At 49.9% G+C, this 17,503-nt stretch overlaps 1 protein-coding gene across 1 annotated transcript in view; it reads left to right on the top strand.

The window, feature by feature from the left end:
• LOC146801335 (sodium/potassium-transporting ATPase subunit alpha-1-like) overlaps window positions 1-17,503 on the top strand; it is a 2,293,178-nt gene that overhangs the window by 824,893 nt on the left and 1,450,782 nt on the right. The window lies entirely within an intron of this gene.

Here is a 17,503-nt window from a genome sequence, read left to right as displayed (position 1 = left end):
AATTGTGTGGGTCAGAACCCACTGGTGGCAGCAACATTCCTAGAGATAGGGATAGGTCTTATGACCATAGAAACCTAAGCAAGATAGTCCCCCCATATCAGAATGGGGATGACATCCACAAATGGATGACTGCTTTGGAGAGGGCCTGCAAAGTACAGCAGGTACCCCAAAGTCAGTGGGCAGCTATCTTGTGGCTCTCCTTTTCTGACAAAGGTAGAGACAAGCTCCTCACAGTCAGTGATGAGGATGCAAACAATTACAAAGTCCTGAAGAGTGCTCTGATAGATGGGTTTGGCTTAACCACTGAGCAATATAGGTTGTTGTTCAGAGACACCCAGAAGACACAGACACAGGACTGGTCTGATTTTGTGGATTGTGCCACTAAGGCTTTGGAAGGTTGGTTAAATGGCAGCAAGGTGCAGGACTATACAGGATTGTACAACTTGATTATGAGGGAGCAGATCCTTAGTAATTGTCAGAACCAGCTTCTCCATCAACACCTGGTAGACTCAGATTTGACCTCTCCCCAAGAATTGGGAAAGAGGGCAGATAAATGGGTCAGGACCAGGATTAGGCCTAAAAATCAGGGTGGTGACCAAAAGAAAGATACCACCAAGCCTCAAGAGAAGGGCGGGGATAAAGCAAAAGAGAAATCTTCCTCAGGGCCCCAAAACTCCACACAGGGTGGTGGGTCCCAAGCTCCCTCCTCTACCACAGTTAAAAAGCCTTACTGCCATGTGTGTAAAACACCTGGGCATTGGAAAACTGACAGCAGTTGCCCACAGGCTAAAAACAAAACTGTTCCTCCAACTACTCCTGTCACACCACCTATTACTGTCAGCAGTAATCCCCCAGGTGGTGGGAGTGCCCCCAAAAATTTGGTTGGGTTTTCTTGGGGAACACAGGGGGATCCTGGCTTAGCCAATTCCCCTACAGCAGCTACTCTTGTCTGTGATGGTGGCATGGGGTTTGCCAACTTCACTGCCTGTCCCAACACTTTGGGTAGGTACAGACAGGAACCCTACATCAATGGTAGAAAAGCTGAGGCCTACAGAGACACTGGAGCTAGCATCACTATGGTGGCCCATAGGCTAGTTCCCTCTGAGCAGCTTTTGCCTGGTTTCTCATACCAGGTGACTAACATTGATGGAAAACAGAACAGTCATCCCATGGCAGAGGTATGTCTCAGCTGGGGAGGTGTCACTGGCCCTAAAAGGGTGGCAGTGTCTCCAACCTTGCCTGTGGACCGCTTACTGGGGAATGACTTAGAACTCTCAGCTTGGGCTGGAGTTGAACAAGACACCCATTCCAAAATGGTAGGCCTTTCCCAAAAGGGTAGTGGGGTTGTGCCAGTCACAACCCCTGTCCAAGCAGATTTCCTCCCTGAAAAGGTTGGAAGGGCAGTGGTAGCCACAGCCCAGGCACAGACAGACTTCCCTGTAGAGACTGGCAGAGCTGTGACAGTCACAGCTCAAACCCAAACTGAGTGCCTCCCTGAAAAGGTTGGCAAGGCTGTAATGGTCTCAGCCCATACTCAGACTGACATAGGTGTAGTGAAGCCTGAAACTATGGATCACTCCACACAAACAGAGAGTAGTGGGGAGGAAGAAAAGTCTCCCTCTCCCCAGACATTAGGAAAAGGTCAGCCTCCTCAGGGATCTGACCTCACCCCTTGTGAAGGAACTGCCCCAGAGGTAGCCAGGCCTGGCCTGGCAGAGCCTCTGATGTCAGTGGCCCCTTCCAAGGTGGGACCCAGTCTGGTGCAGGTAGCCTGCCTCTCTCTACCCTGCCTCAGTCAGCCCAGGGCTGCAGAGGTCAGGGAGGGCAGTGGACCCCAAGAGGGCCCCTGTCCACAAGAACCCCCCCATCAAAAGAATGAGGATTGCCTGGTTAGTTGCCCTAGCCAGGTGATGGGTAAAAACATTCCTGAGGGATCCCTTTTACAGGTAGTTAGGGACCTCCCCCAGAGGGATTCTGTTGGGCACAGGCAAACATGGGACCTTAGGGCCCCAAACCTGACCTGTCCCTCCAGTAAGCCCACAAAAGGGACCCAGCCTCCAGCTTTAGGTAGCCAGAGGCTGACCCTGAGAGCACAGTGCAACTCAGTTAGAGAAAGAAAGGCATCCAGGGTGGAGGATGATTGGAGGAAGCTTAGGCCTCACTTTGAGGACACTCACTTCAGTACTCCATCTCAACACCAGCCTTTTACTTTGCAAAGACACACCAAAGGTAGAGATTCCCTATGGTGGAGACCCTATGATATCTTTAGGATGAGGGATTGCTTAGTGGACCATGAGACAGGGGGTAACCATGCCAGTGCTGGTTCTTCCTTATATGGCCACTTAGGCAATAGAGGCTTACCTTGTCAAGGCCAGCCTTATCTCCTTTCGTTTGGGGGGGGGGTTGTGTAGGAAGGTGGATATCTGACTATGGTTACCCCCAACTTTTTGCCTAGTGTCTAGCTGGTTTTTCGACTTAGTTGGCCTGAGATCCTGCCATTCAGGGTCTCAGGCTGTCTGCTCTCTCTTTAAAATGGACTCCATGTACCCTAGGTACATAACCAATTGGTAAGGATCACCTTATTGGACCCTGTACAGTGTACCCTAGGAACCCAGGGCATAGGTGTACCCTAGGCCTCCCAGGGGCTGCAGCATGTATTATGCCACCCCTGGTCTGGCCTTCCAATCAGACACAACTAGCTGATCACTCAGCTGGGGCAAGGTCGTGTAATCACCCCTTGCTTAGATATAGTATGCCTATATCTACCCTTATATATAGACACATGTGTACCTATCAGTCACTCCTATGGCAGGCCTTAACAATCCTGGAGGCAGAGTGCTTGGTAACATGTGAGATGGTGCTCTAGCATGAGCTGAGCCTGTCTGCAGCTTTCGGAACCATGTCCTTATAGCTGTTCTATGATATAGCCTACCATATACTCTTAAAGTGCCTTATAATCTTAAACGGTTATGGTAACTATGGTTTGGCTTTATCAAAACATGTCGTGTAAGGTGTCTAACACTTTGGAATAATACCCCCATACCATTTCTGGTGATGAGGATATTATTCCTCCCTTCTAGAGGGAGAGACATGTTAAAATCCTACTTTGCTGTTTAACTCTAACCAAAGCCTCAGCATCACAAAATGGATGCTGCTGCCACAGACACAAGTCTGACCTCCTGCTGCTGGGAGTGATCCCAGCCAGGGAGGCCTGGACAATAGGTTTCCTGCTTGGGGAGGTGCTAGCACCTCCCCAGACAGCCTTTAGTGTATTGGGGCAGGGTGGGCTGAAAGGAATGAGACATGCCTGGGGCACACAAGGTGTTCCTTGCATAGTCCAGTTCAAACCGGCGCTGGGGCACTCCAGCCCCAGCTCTGGCGCGAAACTGGACAAAGGGAAGTGGGTGTAACCACCCCCTCCCAGGTCCCACCCATAAGGCGTGACCTAGCAGGTATCCCAGCCCCCCAGATTAGTATAAGAGTGGGAGTTGGGCCTCAAGACTTTAGATTATCCTGAACCTGCAAAACTGAACAGAAACTCTGGACCTTCGACATTCGACGAAAGAAGAAGACTGAAGAATCTCCCTTGTAGCCAAGGAGTGGCTACCCTGTGCAAACAGGCACCATCAAGAGACTACCCTTTGCTTTGCGACCGTTCTACGAGGAACCGACTGCAGAGCCCGACCAGAGCCTTGACTTCCAGACTTCTCCGACCCTCATCCACATCTGCAGCAGAGCTGAGATCCGTGGAGGCGACGAGCGACGTGGGACCGGCTACCTGGGAAAAGTGGCTAGTAACTTACAGCGCAGCTTCTGAGGTACCCTCGAAGTTGTGCACCGGGGATTGAGAAGCCCCAACCCCAAGCACCATCTGCACCGAAGACCAGCCCCCCACACTCCACGAGTCCTGCGTGGGGCCCTTCAGCATTTTCCTGCTTGCCGCGTCTGTCCGGTTGCTTGCCGCTGGCTAGTGGCCTCTGTGACGACGCTCCCTGAAATCTTCTGCGCTGGTTTGGCTCCTCCAGACTGGCTCCCGCTTCTCTGCAAAGAAGAAGCACCCCAGACCTTCCTGGTCTGCACCAGAAGCAAGTCCCTTGTTCTTCGTGGGTTCCGCTTGCCAAGGCTTGGTGAGTCCTAGTCCAACTTCGACGCCGCCGACAGCAAGAGCCTTCGTGGGACAGCTCGCCTCCTGGTCCTGGTCGTCCTCGACGCTTCCTGGTCCTCCTGGCTGCAGCAACAAGCTTCACCTTCACCTGCAACTCTTCACGACATCGCCTGGTTCCTTCCTGGTTCCACGTGGTCACTGGCTAGTGACCTTGACTCTGTCCCTTCTGCTTGCAGGTTTCTTCTCTTCTTGATCCCAGCCTTGGGATCCACCGGACACTCTTCACTGACTGCCTGTCAGCATCTTTCTTCAGGCATCCATAGGAGTCGACGACGAAAACGACGCATCTTCACCCCTATGCACCCGCAGCCTGTGGGCTAGGTAACTTGGGTACTCCGGTGCTCATCAGGATAGTGACTATCCTAGTGTCTAGTTTTCAAGTCTCAACTTCCTAGCTACTCCGGAAGTGTCCTAAATCTATCGATTTCTAAACTGTAACATTGCTATTGACTTTTACGCATTACGCGTGAGTGTTTCCACTCTGCACACGAACCCCGTGGGCCTCCCACTTCCTAACTAACGCTAGTGTAGTGTAGCCCCAGCGATTCCCTAGGCCTAGGCCTATTCTATTTCCGTGACAGTGGTTCTTACACCACTTATTTAGTATATGGTTTGCGTGGCCCCTAGGGCCTAACTGTATTACTTACCTGTGTGACTTACTGTATGCATTAATAAGACTGTGTTGTACTTACCTCTAATCTCATAACGAGTGCTGAGGGTTTGCTTAGAATAAATACACTTTATTTTATATATATATCTGTTGTGGTGTCCTTTCATTTGGTATTCAAGGGATTATATATGGTATCACAGCTGGCTTCACATGCCATTCAGAGTTTAGCCTAAGACTGCTCTTGTCCATGCTACCACTAGGATAGCTGGTCTATAAGGTTGACTTTACAACCAATCACCATAAGGGTATTTGGACTGATATAGGGTGTACACTATAACTAGTGACATCATACATCAGGCCAACTTCTCACACACGGGATTCGTGTGCAGAGTGGAAACACTCACGCGTAATGCGTAAAAGTCACTAGCAATAGTACAGTTTAGAAAACGATAGATTTAGGACACTTCCGGAGTAGCTAGGAAGTCGAGACTGGAAAACTAGACACTAGGATAGTCACTATCCTGATGAGCACCGGAGTACCCAAGTTACCTAGCCCACAGGCTGCGGGTGCATAGGGGTGAAGTTGCGTCGGTTTTCGTCGTCGACTCCTATGGATGCCTGAAGAAAGATGCTGACAGGCAGTCAGTGAAGAGTGTCCGGTGGATCCCAAGGCTGGGATCAAGAAGAGAGGAGACCTGCAAGCAGAAGGGACAGAGTCCAGGTCACTAGCCAGTGACCACGTGGAACCAGGAAGGAACCAGGCGATGTCGTGAAGATTGCAGGTGAAGGTGAAGCTTGTCGCTGCAGCCAGGAGGACCAGGAAGCGTCGAGGACGACCAGGACCAGGAGGCGAGCTGTCCCACGAAGGCTCTTGCTGTCGGCGGCGTCGAAGTTGGACTAGGACTCTCCAAGCCTTTGGAAGCTGAACCCACGAAGAACGGAGGACTTGCTTCTGGTGCAGACCAGGAAGGTCTGGGGTGCTTCTTCTTTGCAGAGAAGCGGGAGCCAGTCTGGAGGAGCCAAACCAGCGCAGAAGATTTCAGGGTGCGTCGTCACAAAGGCCACTAGCCAGCGGGCAAGCAACCGGACAGACGCGGCAAGCAGGAAAATGCAGAAGGGCCCCACGCAGGACTCGTGGAGTGTGGGGGGCTGATCTTCGGTGCAGATGATGCTTGGGGTTGGGGCTTCTCAATCCCCGGTGCACAACTTCGAGGGTGCCTCAGAAGCTGCGCTTGAAGTTACTAGCCACTTTTCCCAGGTAGCCGGTCCCACGTCGCTCGTCGCCTCCACGGATCTCAGCTCTGCTGTGGATGTGGATCAGGGTCGGAGAAGTCTGGAAGTCAAGGCTCGGGTCGGGCTCTGCAGTCGGTTCCTCGTAGAACTTGGGCAAAGCAAAGGGTAGTCTCTTGATGGTGCCTGTTTGCACAGGGTAGCCACTCCTTGGCCACAAGGGAGATTCTTCAGTCTTCTTCTTTCGTCGAATGTCGAAGGTCCAGAGTTTCTGTTCAAGTTTGCAGGTTCAGGATAATCTAAAGTCTTGAGGCCCAACTCCCACTCTTATACTAATCTGGGGGGCTGGGATACCTGCTAGGTCACGCCTTATGGGTGGGACCTGGGAGGGGGGTGGTTACACCCACTTCCCTTTGTCCAGTTTCGCGCCAGAGCTGGGGCTGGAGTGCCCCAGCGCCGGTTCGAACTGGACTATGCAAGGAACACCTTGTGTGCCCCAGGCATGTCTCATTCCTTTCAGCCCACCCTGCCCCAATACACTAAAGGCTGTCTGGGGAGGTGCTAGCACCTCCCCAAGCAGGAAACCTATTGTCCAGGCCTCCCTGGCTGGGATCACTCCCAGCTGCAGGAGGTCAGACTTGTGTCGTGGCAGCAGCATCCATTTTGTGATGCTGAGGCTTTGGTCAGAGGCTAACAGTGAAGTATGATTTTAACATGTCTTTCCCTCTAGAAGGGGGGAATAATATAGTCATGTCCAGAAATGGCATGGGGGTATTATTCCACAGTGTTAGACACCTTACACGACATGTTTCGATAAAGCCAAACCATAGTTACCATAACCGTCTAAAATTATAAGGCACTTTAAGAGTATATGGTAGACTATATCATAGTTATCCAGTATTGGGGTATCTTTCATAGATTCACATGCCTGAATCATTCCCCGTCGCCGAGGCGGGAGTCCCCGGTAAATAAAAAAGTAGTGCCAAAATTCTAGTAGTAGTAGTAGGCCCAAAGAAAAGGCCCAAAGCCTGTATCTTAGCAGCCTATCTACCTCATTATGCAAAAAGAACCAAGAATTTGGTAACAACCAATCAGACACCAGCACCCTTCTAGAACCCTCTCAGCAGAGCCAGTTCTCCTCAGATTTTCACCGCACGTCGTGTGGAAGGGAGTCTCCCTTAGTGCCTCTCAGTTTTCTTTCAACTTGCTTCAGCATGTCAGACAAGAAGGCTTCATTTAAGTCCTGCAGGACCTGCACCAAGAAGAGAGTCCATGTTGATGATCAACATGTAGACTGCATCTACTGCCTCTACCCTAAACATGAGGCAAAAGATTGCAAGATTTGCCGCACCTTCCCTACAAAAACTCTCAGGGATAGGGAGGCGAGAGTGCTTTTGTGGCTTAAATCCTCTTCGGCTGAGGAGGATGACAAAGCCTCTACTTCTAGCAAGAGAGCTAGATCGCAGGACAGCTCTTCCAGCGATGGGAAGAAGCGTCAGAAATCGCATCATTCTACTTCTGATGCGCACTCTCCTCAGGAATCTACAGTCAAGCAAACTGTGAGTAAAAGCCTTTCAAAATCTTTGGCTTACTCTCAATCTTCAGTTTCTGTCACCTCGTCTGCTTCTTCATTGACGCAAACATTCACGACGACGGCGCTTACCTCACCTATTATGTCTACGAAGATTACTATCCTCTCAAAGAAGCCCACCGTCGAGGGGTCGTCGACGAAGTCCGCAGTACCGCCGTCGACGATTCCGCCATTAAAAAGCCTGTCGACGTCGAGCTCGTCGACGAAGAGCTCGTCGACGAAGATTCCATCGTTGACGAAGATCCCGTCGACGAAGAGCTCGTCGACGTCGAGCCCGTCGACGAAGAGCTCGTCGACGAAGATTCCATCGACGAAGACCCCGTCGACGTCGAGCCTGTCGACGAAGGGCTCGTCGACGAAGATTCCATCGACGTCAAGCCCGTCGACGACGGCTCCGTCGACGTCGAGCCCGTCGACGACGAGCCAGTCGACGACGATAGCACCATCTACGATACCGTCGACGATCCCGTCGACGATCCCGTCTACCACAGCCCCGTCGACGACGACCTCGTCGACGATGATCTCTACTCCAGTTTCCACCAGGACTTTTCAACTAAAGTCTTTTCAAAGGCAGGACATTTCACCGCTTACTCCCTCGCATCTCCTGGAAACTTATGTGCAGTGTGAAGATGATGATTATGTGGACGACGAGGACGAAGGGCCCTTTGGGGTTGCTCGCCATCCTTCGGAACTGCACATCAAATGTCAGGAGGACGATGAGGATGAGGATTATCAAGGGCATTACTATCAGGAAGACATAATCGTTCCGCATCATAGACCCTGCTACACACAAACTCGTAGGAATGAGATGTCACATCTGCCTCCTACTTTGATACAAGACCTACAGGCCATGCTTGCAGATTATAAGCAGCGTTTTCCACCGCAGCCAAACGTTCCACAGGTTCCACAGACTGCGCCGCAGCCGGACCCATTGCCTCTGCCTGAGGGTCCAGCCCCAATGCCTCAACTGCCTGATCCTCCACAGGACCCGCATCAGGATACAACCTCGGAGGAGGAATACGAAGAGGGCGAGTTGCCAGACCCAGCAGACCCTTGGGATTCATATATAATCCCTATGCCTTCGCCACCTACCCCTCTACCATCTGATTCGCCTCCAGAAGATATAGGGGGGTTCCATAACCTTATGCAGCGAGCTGCGACCAGGTTCAGCTTGCCGGTTACCATTGAGCAGTCTGACTGTTTTCTGCATGATTTTAAGGAGGAGTCAAGGAAGGTTACGAGAGCTATCCCTATCATTGACTATATTTGGAAAGAAGGGGTTAAAATCATGAAAAACCCGGCATCAGTACCAGCGGTGCTTCCACGGATTGACAAAAAATACCGTGCTCCAGCCGACAGTCCCTCTTGTCTCACTGGTCAACCGCGTCCAGACTCGGTTATATCTCAGGCAGCCCAACAAAAGTCTAAGAATCCGGCAGCACCGGTCACTACACCACCGGATAGGGAAGGACGCCGACTGGATCTAATTGGGAAAAAAATTTCAACTATGGCAGCTGCTTCCATCAGGGCAGCCAACTCCCTAGCGATAATTGGGCGTTATGACCGCCAGATGTGGTCAGAAATGGCAAGCTTTATCGACCTCATCCCGGAGGATAACAGACAAGATGCTCGAAAGATTTTGTTGGAGGGTGAGCGTGCAGCCTCAGAGACTATCGACTGCGCACTGGATATTGCGAATACTAACTTTCGCCAGTTGGCTGGGGCTGCGGTTCTTAGGCGCCAGGGTTGGCTGAAAGCTACCACGTTCAGACCAGAGGTCCAGACAAAAATATTGGACATGGCCTATGATGGCGAATCATTGTTTGGAAAACACATAGATGATGCGCTCCAAGCAATTAAAACGGATACTGATACTGCAAGATCGTTGGGCTCCTTGCAATACAAAAGAGGTACCTTCAGAGGAGCAAGGGGCCGTGGATTTTCTTCCAGAGGAAGTTATCATACCCAACAAAATAGGTACCAGCCTCAGTATCGGCAATCATATCAGTCTTCCTACAGACAGACCAATACATCTGGTTTCTCTCATCAAGGCGGACGAAAAAGATCGCAGAATCAGGGAAGAGACACCTCACGGAAGGAATGATTTCTGCAGGGCGCCTTTCACTCCTTTCCCCCTCCCTGTGGGTGCAAAAATTTCAACTTTTGCGACCAGGTGGCAAGAAATTACGTCGGACCAGTGGGTTCTGGACCTGGTTCACAACGGTCATACCTTAGAGTTTGTCACCAAACCACCCAACAAACCACCCAAGGGACCCCCTCCCCCTCGTCTTCACTTACTATTCAAAGAAGCTTTAACAATGCTCCTCAAGAACGCAATCGAGAAGGTTCCTGCGCTTCAAAAGTGGACAGGTTTCTATTTCCGCTTTTTTCTCATCAAGAAGAAATCAGGGGAGTGGCGCCCAATCTTAGACCTTCGCAATCTGAACAGATTCCTCAAGAAGCAGGGATTTCGCATGGTCACTCTGGAGGAAATTCTAGGTTGCCTCAACGAGGGAGATTTTCTAGCTTCCTTAGATATGGAAGACGCTTACTTTCACATCCCAATACATCCGAAGCATCGCAAGTATCTTCGCTTCACAGTGGCTGGCGCCCATTACCAGTTCAAGGTGCTCCCGTTTGGGTTAAAATCTGCCCCAAGGATCTTTACGAAGTGCCTAGCTCCAGTGGCAGCAGTGTTGCGCTCCCAAGGAATCCAAGTCTTTCCGTATTTAGACGACTGGCTAATAAAGGGTCCTTCGGAAAGATCAGTCAAGACTGCCGTGACAACATCTCTTCGTCTGTTCCATTCTCTGGGGCTTACGATCAACAGGAGCAAATCTCAATTACAACCAAGGCAGATCCTTCCTTTTTTGGGTGCGCTGTTAGATACCGTCCGCTGCAAGGCATTCTTGTCTCACGAACGGCAGGTTCGTCTTCAAAACTTAGCAATCCGAATTTCCAAAAGAAAGTCAGTTTCTGTCCGGATGTTCGCGTCGCTGCTAGGGATGTGCTCCTCTGCAATACACCTCGTTCCTCTGGCGCGGCTCCGCATGCGACCCTTGCAGGAGGAGTTACACCTTCAGTGGCAGCAGGTGAAGGGCTCCTTCGACGACATCATCAGAGTCACTTCAGGCATGAAGAGCGCTCTACGTTGGTGGTCCCATGTTCCCAACTTATCAGAAGGACTTACTTTCATTCAGAAAATTCCAGACTTTGTCCTCACTACCGATGCTTCCATGGAAGGATGGGGAGGTCATCTCCAAGATTTACAGATACAGGGGAAGTGGTCCCCAGAGTACAAAAACAAACACATCAACAGTCTGGAATTGCGAGCAATTTTTCTGTCTCTGCAAGCTTTCCTTCCAAGGATTGCAGGTTCTTCGGTTCTGATTCGAACCGACAATACCACCAGCATGTTCTACGTGAACAAACAAGGAGGAACAAGATCAGCAACTTTGTCCACGGAAGCTCAGGAGTTGTGGGAATGGGTCACACTCCACAACATAACCCTCAGAGCAGAACATGTCAGAGGTCTCTGCAATACATTAGCGGACACGCTCAGCAGATCCCAATCAGATTGCCACGAATGGGAGCTAGAGCAAGCTCAGGTGCTCAGAATATTCAGAGCTTGGGGAACACCACCGCTGGATTTGTTCGCCACGAAGGAGAACAAGAAATGCCGCTTCTATGCCAGCAGATACCCTCAACAGGGATCAAGGGGGAATGCCCTGTCCATGCGATGGTCAGGGATTTGTGCTTACGCTTTTCCCCCGATACCCCTGATACCGAGGGTCATACGCAAGATGAAGTTGGAGGGCTGTCGTCTCATCTTGATTGCACCCAGATGGCCACGCCAATACTGGTTTCAGGAGCTCCTATTGCTATCACAGGACCAGCCGATCAGTCTTCGCCCGACGCCCACAATGCTGTCAAGGAACAAGGGTCAGGTTCTCCACCCGGACCCTCAGTCCCTACATTTACACGCATGGCTCCTGACTTCTTAGAGTTTAAGGACCTGGATATCCCTCAGGACTGTAGGGATATATTAACAAAATCACGAGCTCAGAGCACGATAAAAAGCTTACCGTCTAAAATGGAAACGGTTTTGCTGCTGGTGTGAAGCAAACCAGGTGCACCCGGTGGATGACCCTGCAGAAAAGATCCTTCCTTACTTGTTACACCTGGCAAGATCTGGGCTTTCTTTCCCTTCAGTCAAGGTCCACTTAGCTGCACTTTCAAGATTCAGAAGGGGTGCTCATGGCCCTTCTCTTTGTTCATCCTCTTTAATTAAACAGTTTATGAAAGGACTATTCCGAGAGTTTCCTCCGGTCAGACTTCCGCCACCGGAATGGGAACTCAACACAGTCTTATTGCAGTTAATGAAGCATCCATTCGAGCCCATCCACAAGGCTGACCTAAAATTCCTTACATGGAAGGTTGCTTTACTTCTGGCTTTAACATCAGCTCGAAGAGTGAGTGAAATTCAGGCGTTTACTGTAAAGGAACCTTTTCTACGCTTCACTCATGACTACGTGCACCTCCGAACTAATCCAACGTTTATACCTAAGGTGCCTTCACAGTTTCATCTTAATGAACCAGTGACGTTAAAGACTTTCTTTCCTAATCCATCCACCCCAGTGGAACGAGCCTTACATTCTCTCGATATCAAGAGATGTCTTAAATTCTATCTTCTGAAAACAAAGAACCTCAGAAAGTCTGATCAATTATTCGTGGCTTATGGCCAAACTACTCTGGGAAAGGCGGTTACAAAATCCACCATTGCCAGATGGATAGCATCTACAATACTTTTCTGCCATGACAAGGCTCACAGGCCTCTGTTGAGGAAACCCAAGGCCCATTCCACGAGGACAGTAGCAGCGTCTACAGCATTGTTTGCTGGTGTGACTCTAGAAAATATCTGCCGTGCTGCGACGTGGAAAAATGTCCACACTTTTACCAGACATTACTGCCTCCAATCTACGCATCGTGATGATGCAGCAGTTGGGCAAGCTGTACTACGACATCTGTTTCTTTGAGATACCTTCAGGTACCCTTTTTTCATATTTTAATATGTAAGATGTTGATATCTTTAATATAACAATGCAATGTGTTACAATGGTGATTTGCTTTCATGTTAACATGCTTTTCTCTTTATAGATGGCATATTTTGAATTTTAAGATCTTTTCTTATACCTCTTGTTAACAAGCTGTGGATGCAATTAGGGAGTATCAGCACTAGTCTCCCGCCATCCGCAAACGACTTTATACTTGGTATACTGCTCGCTATTCTGATTCAAGCATGTGAATCTATGAAAGATACCCCAATACTGGATAAGAAAACAAGTTACTTACCTGTAACTACAGTTATCCAGTATTGGTATCTTTCATAGATTCACATGCACCCACCCTCCTCCCCGTAGAGTCAGTTCTATATAATTTGGGACGTTCACTTCCACACTGGTGCTACGAAAATCTGAGGAGAACTGGCTCTGCTGAGAGGGTTCTAGAAGGGTGCTGGTGTCTGATTGGTTGTTACCAAATTCTTGGTTCTTTTTGCATAATGAGGTAGATAGGCTGCTAAGATACAGGCTTTGGGCCTTTTCTTTGGGCCTACTACTACTACTAGCATTTTGGCACTACTTTTTTATTTACCGGGGACTCCCGCCTCGGCGACGGGGAATGATTCAGGCATGTGAATCTATGAAAGATACCAATACTGGATAACTGTAGTTACAGGTAAGTAACTTGTTTTCAACAGCTATAAGGACTTGGTTCCGAAAGCTGCAGACAGGCTCAGCTCATGCTAGAGCACCATCTCACATGTTACCAAGCACTCTGCCTCCAGGATTGTTAAGGCCTGCCATAGGAGTGACTGATAGGTACACATGTGTCTATAGGTAAATTAGGTATAGGAATACTACACCTAAGCAAGGGGTGATTACACGACCTTGCCCCAGCTGAGTGATCAGCCAGTTGTGTCAAAATGGAAGGCCAGGCCAGGGGTGGCATAATACATGCTGCAGCCCCTGGTAGGCCTAGGGTACACCTATGCCCTGGGTACCTAGGGTACACTGTACAGGGGCCAATAAGGTGACCCTATCCAAATGGGTTATGCACCTAAAGTACATAGTATTAATTTAGAGAAAGAACAGCAGGGCTGTGGGTCTGATTAGCAGGCCCACAGCCACATCTAAGTCGAAAACCAGTAAAGCAAAAGCAAAAAGTGGGGGTGAACATAGAAAGCAGACCCTACTCTCCTACACACCCCCCCCCAAACTTAGGGACATTAAACTAACCTTGACCAGTTGAGTCTTCATGTTCTAAGTGGAAATATCTGGAGAGTCCATCTGCATTGGCATGGTCAGTCCCAGGTCTATGTTCCACTGTGAAGTCCATCCCCTGTAGGGAAATGGACCACCTAAGAAGTTTGGGATTTTCACCCTTCATCTGATTTAGCCACAAGAGGGGCTTATGGTCTGTCTGAATCTTGAAGGGAGTGCCAAACAAGTATGGCCTCAGCTTCTTCAGGGCCCAAACCACAGCAAAGGCCTCCCTCTCAATAGCTGACCAACGTTTCTCTCTAGGGGTCAGCCTTCTACTTATAAAAGCAATGGGCTGGTCTTGACCATCTACATTCAGTTGTGAAAGAACAGCTCCCACACCTAACTCAGAAGCATCTGTCTGGACAATGAACTCTTTGGAGTAGTCTGGACTTTTCAGAATAGGTGCACTGCACATGGCCTGCTTCAGGTCATTAAATGCTTTTTGACAGCTTACTGTCCACTGAACTTTCTTTGGCATCTTCTTGGAGGTCAAGTCATTAAGTGGTGTCACTATGGACCCATAGTTCTTAACAAACTTTCTGTAGTACCCAGTCAGGCCCAAGAAAGCTCTGACCTGAGTCTGGGTAGTTGGAGGAGTCCAGTCCTTTATGGTCTGGAACTTGCTCTCCAGTGGTTGAACCTGACCCCCACCAACTAGGTGGCCCAGGTATACAACCTTGCTCTGCCCTATCTGGCACTTAGTGGCCTTGATAGTGAGGCCTGCCTTTTGCAGGGCCTCTAAAACATTCCTCAGGTGGACCAGGTGATCCTCCCAGGTGGAGCTATCGACAGCAATATCATCAAGATAAGCTGCACAATAATCATCCAACCCAGTAAGGACTTGATTCACCAACCTTTGGAAAGTGGCAGGTGCATTCTTCAAACCAAAGGGCATTACCACAAATTGATAATGTCCTCCTGGGGTCGAGAAAGCAGTTTTGGCCTTTGCATTCTCAGCTAGCCTGATTTGCCAGTAGCCTGCTGTCAGGTCAAATGTGCTCAAAAACTTAGCAGCTGCCAGTCTGTCAATGAGCTCATCTGCCCTAGGTATTGGGTGGGCATCTGTCCTAGTGACAGCATTGAGACCTCTGTAATCCACGCAAAACCTCATCTCTCTCTTACCATCTTGGGTGTGAGGTTTTGGCACAAGGACTACAGGACTAGCCCAAGGGCTCTCTGAAGGTTTAATGACTCCCAGCTCCAACATCTTTTGTACCTCAACTTTTATGCAGTCCCTGACATGGTCAGGTTGCCTGTAGATTTTACTCTTCACAGTCAGACTGTCACCAGTGTCCACCTCATGGGTGCACCAGTTTGTCTGACTTGGGGTCAGAGAGAACATATGTCTGTAGGACTGCAGAACTTGCCTGCAGTCCTGTTGCTGATGGACAGTGAGGCTGTCAGAAAAGACCACACCATCAACTGAGCCATCATCAGGGTTTTGAGTCAACAGGTCTGGGAGAGGGTCACTCTCTTCCTCCTGCCCCTCATCTGTAGCCATGAGTAGCCCCATGTCTGCCCTGTCAACATATGCCTTCAATCTGTTGACATGAAGCACCCTGTGGGGGCTTCTGGGAGTCCCAAGGTCCACCAAGTAGGTGACTTCTCCCTTTTTCTCAACAATAGTGTGGGGTCCAGACCATTTGTCTTGGAGTGCTGCTGGGGCCACTGGCTCCAACACCCACACTTTCTGTCCTGGCTGGTAAACAGTCAGTACAGCCTTTTGGTCATGCCAAGCTTTTTGGAGTTCTTGGCTTGCCTCAAGGTTTTTGGAAGCCTTCTTCATATACTCTGCCATCCTGGAGCGGAGACCAAGTACATAATCCACTATGTCTAGTTTGGGTTGTCTGAGAGGTCTCTCCCATCCTTCCCTTACCAAACACAGGGGTCCTCTTACAGGATGCCCAAACAAAAGCTCAAAAAGGCTGTAGCCAACCCCCTTTTGTGGGACCTCTCTGTAAGCAAACAGAAGGCAGGGTAAAAGGATGTCCCATCTTCGCCTAAGCTTGTCTGGTAATCCTTTTATCATTCCCTTTAGGGTCTTGTTGAACCTCTCAACAAGCCCATTGCACTGTGGGTGATAGGGTGTGGTGAACTTGTAGTTAACACCACACTCCTTCCACATTGCAGTCAAGTATCCTGACATGAAGTTGGCACCTCTGTCAGAAATGACCTCCTTTGGAAAGCCCACTCTGGAGAATACTCCAAGCAGGGCCCTTGCCACAACAGGAGCTGTTGTGGTCCTCAGGGGAATTGCTTCTGGGTACCTGGTGGCATGGTCCACTATCACCAGTATGAATCTGTGCCCAGATGCTGTTTGTGGGTCCATTGGTCCTACAATATCTATGCCCACTCTTTCAAAGGGGACCCCCACCACAGGTAGTGGTATGAGGGGGGCCTTTGTGGTGCCACCTGATTTGCCACTGGCTTGGCAGGTGACACAGGAGCGACAAAACTCCTTAGTATCTTCTGACATGTGGGGCCAGTGAAAGTGAGGGACAAGCCTGTCCCAGGTCTTGTTCTGGCCTAAATGTCCTGCAAGGGGAATATCATGGGCCAAGGTAAGAAGGAAGCCTCTGAACTTCAGTGGTATGACCAACCTCCTGGATGCACCAGGCTTGGGGTCTCTAGCCTCTGAATACAGTAGCCCTTCATCCCAATACACTCTATGGGTACCTTGAGCATTCCCTGCAGCCTCAGCAGCAGCCAGCTGTCTGAGGGGTTCCAGACAGGGGCAGTCTAATTGAGCCTGCCTCAGATCTGCCCTTGAAGGTCCCCCTGTCCCAAGAATTTCAACCTGATCAGGTTCAAGTTCTTCTAGGACAGTTCCTTCAGGGCTCTCAGAATCATCCTCCTGGGAGGGCTGATCCACCACCTGAGGCAGGGGGGAAGGCACAGCCTTAACCCTACTGCTCTTTCTCTTGGGTTGTGACTGGTCCACAGTTTCAGGATCCAGCACTTGTTCAGTGGTGCACTTTTTGGCCTGTGACCTGGTCACAGCAAGGACATGTGCATCTATCCCCAGCATTTCTGCATGGGTCCTATACTCCACTTCAGACCAAACTGAAGTTTCAAGATCATTGCCCAGTAAACACTCTACAGGAAGGTCTGAACTAACAACAACTTTCTTGAGGCCAGTTACCCCTCCCCAGGAGAAGTTAACAATAGCCACACTATGGGAGGTAGTGGCATTGCTAGCGTTGGTCACTAGGTAATTCTCACCTAGTATGATCTGTCCAGGGTCCACAAAAGCAGGTGTCACCATTGTGACACTAGCCCCAGTGTCCCTGTAGGCCTGAGCCATTCTTTGGTTGATAAAAGGAGTCTGTCTGTACTTGCCCAGGTTACTGGGGCCTACAGTAGAGGACAAAGCTAAGTCCCCATCACAGATCAGAACAGCCTGAGTAGGTACTCTGACTAGGCCAGAATCCTCCTCAGTTCCCAGGGTTAACCCTACTACACCCTTTTGCTGGGAACCACCACTTACAGCTGAACTAGGGGGTACAGTTGCCTTAGGGGCAATGGTGGCTGGGGGCTTATCCTTTTTGGTGCACTCACTAAACCAATGTGAGTTGGACTTACAA

Source organism: Triturus cristatus, chromosome 8, assembly GCF_964204655.1.
Source record: "Triturus cristatus chromosome 8, aTriCri1.1, whole genome shotgun sequence".
NCBI classification, from domain to species: Eukaryota; Metazoa; Chordata; class Amphibia; order Caudata; family Salamandridae; genus Triturus; species Triturus cristatus.
This window is presented reverse-complemented; position numbering and strand designations above follow the sequence as displayed.